Source organism: Rhinopithecus bieti, unplaced genomic scaffold (genome assembly GCF_001698545.2).
Source record: "Rhinopithecus bieti isolate Rb0 unplaced genomic scaffold, ASM169854v2 scaffold_56174, whole genome shotgun sequence".
Taxonomy (NCBI): domain Eukaryota; kingdom Metazoa; phylum Chordata; class Mammalia; order Primates; family Cercopithecidae; genus Rhinopithecus; species Rhinopithecus bieti.
In genome coordinates this window covers 1454372-1456632 of record NW_016824749.1, presented here as the reverse complement: position 1 = coordinate 1456632, position 2261 = coordinate 1454372, and the positions used below count along the sequence as shown (strand labels likewise).

General features: G+C 41.6%; 1 pseudogene; it reads right to left on the bottom strand.

The window, feature by feature from the left end:
- Positions 1–520: 520 nt before the first annotated feature.
- Positions 521–1138, bottom strand: LOC108522391 (60S ribosomal protein L7a pseudogene; annotated as a pseudogene).
- Positions 1139–2261: the final 1123 nt, after the last annotated feature.

The following is a 2261-nucleotide window of genomic DNA, read 5'->3' as shown; positions in this document are numbered from 1 at the left end:
CAGGATGGAGTGCAGTGGCGTGATCTTGGCTCACTGCAACCTCCGCCTCCCAGGTTCAAGCAATTCCCTGCCTCAGCCTTCCAAGTAGCTGGGATTACGGGTGCCTGCCACCACACTGGCTAATTTTTGGATTTTTAGTAGAGACGCAGTTTCACCATGTTGGCCAGGCTGGTTATGAACTCCTGATCTCATGATCCACCTGCCTCAACCTCCCAAAGTGCTGGGATTAGAGGCATGAGCCACTGCACCCGGCCTCAAAGCCTGCACTCTTAAGAAGCATTTTAGTCTAAGAAAAGATGGACATATTTAATTGCAAATTTGCAAATAACAGCAATTCAATAAATTACAGTTACTATCAGAGCATCATCCTATATCAGAGCCCGGTGGAATGCCTAGGGCTCGGTGTGCCTTAGCTTTTTCTTTTTCTTTTTTTTTTTAAGGAAAATTCATATTATTTTAATTACTTTTATGTACAGAAAACTCAACAGTGTACATTTGACCCAGTTTAGTAGGAAGTTCTTTAGCCTTTGCCTTTTTGAGCTTTGGTGCAAGTCTTCCTGTGGACTAGACGTCCCAGTCTTGCCTTCCCCTTGATAATGCAGTAAGGGACCCCCATTTTATGGCACAGGGCAGACAGAAAGACAACCAGCTCAATGGGATCCACGTCATGTGTAATCAGTCACCACCAGCTGAGCTTTCATATTTTCCACCAAGGTGGTGACGGTATTAACTCCTGCTCGAAGGGCAGGTAGTCTCTTAGTGGGGACGTCCCCTTTGCCGGAAGCTTTCTTCTCAGCTGGGGGCGACAGCCTCTGCTGCTTCTCTTGCTTTGGTTTAGTCTGTACTTGTGGGTCAGCTTAAGCAGCTGAGTAGCTGTTTGGTGGTTCAGTGCCTGGGTGAACTGGTTCATCGTGGGAGGCATTTTCAGCCACTTACAGAGAATGGCTCTTTGCTGCTGCATCCTGATATAGCAGGGCTTTTTCACAAGGTGGGCAAGGTCTCTTTTGGGTTGGATGTCCTGTCCAATGGCAAAATTCTTAGGCCTTTTCTCAAACAGGGGATTCACCACTTTCTTGGCCTCCTGTTTCTTTGTGACAGCAGGAGCCGGAGCCACCTTAGACTTCTTTCCTTTCGGCATCTTGAACGGCGGAAAGAGAGAGACGTTTTCTTTCCTTCTAGCCTCTCACTCCCAAGGACTTTTGGTAGGTGCACTAGATAGCACACACAGTTTTCCCTTGAAGCAAGGCATTTCTGTCTGGTTGAAAGCAGACTCATGGCCTCTAAATGCTTTTCATGCAGTCTGCAAACACGATTTTTAAAGAAAGTTGAAAACTCATGTTTCTCCTTGTGGAAGTTCATCCCTCTTTCTGCACAAGGTGGACTACAAGAGGTCCTTCTGGCTGGACCAAACTTATTTTCAGGAAGCAGCTCTGAATCTGTAGAAAAGCTTGAACTAGTTCTCAAAGTGATGCTGCATCATACAAGAAGAAGCTACCTTCATTTGATGTTTCTGTGATTACTATATGGCCACCTCTACAGTGATACCGACTTACTAGGGATTGCTAACATTTAGGCATACTTGCATCATAACAACTTAACAGTTTAACTTTGACTACAAAGACCAATGAAGGGATTGTCTACTATAATTTTCAATTATGTTGAAATGTTTCTACAATAAGTATCCTTAAACACTTGATGTGTCTAGAGATGCAGGTTACTTGGTGAAATCTAATCTCAACGGAAAGCTTTGATTCTCTGTATCAAGTGAAAACTAATTTAACTAAGCCATCTCTGCTGCACATCAATATTAAGCAATTATATTACCTCAAAGCACTGTGAATACATTAATTGCTTTCATTAAAAAATGATTTCCTTAATTACCTTCTAAGCAAATATTCTTCACTAAACTTTTTAAGTATTTGCAATACTCAAATAAAATAGGTAATGGGGATGTCAATTTACATGAAATACATATTTCTAAAAATCTAACTTGCATTGCAAGTTTAAAATATGTTTACAAAATTCAGAATTAAATATAATTTTAGAAGGCTATTTTGATTTGGATACTGTTATGTTACTGGGTGAAACAGTATTTCTTGGTTTTCATCCTTTACTTGCCTAAGGCTTCTCAGGATACCACTCATACCATATTGTGATATTATGTTATATGTCCATACCACTTTCTGTCTCTCAAGGAAAACGTCTCTCTCCTCTTATCCACACTGGCCACTGTGCATATCTCCCTGGTTTCCATCTTGCTG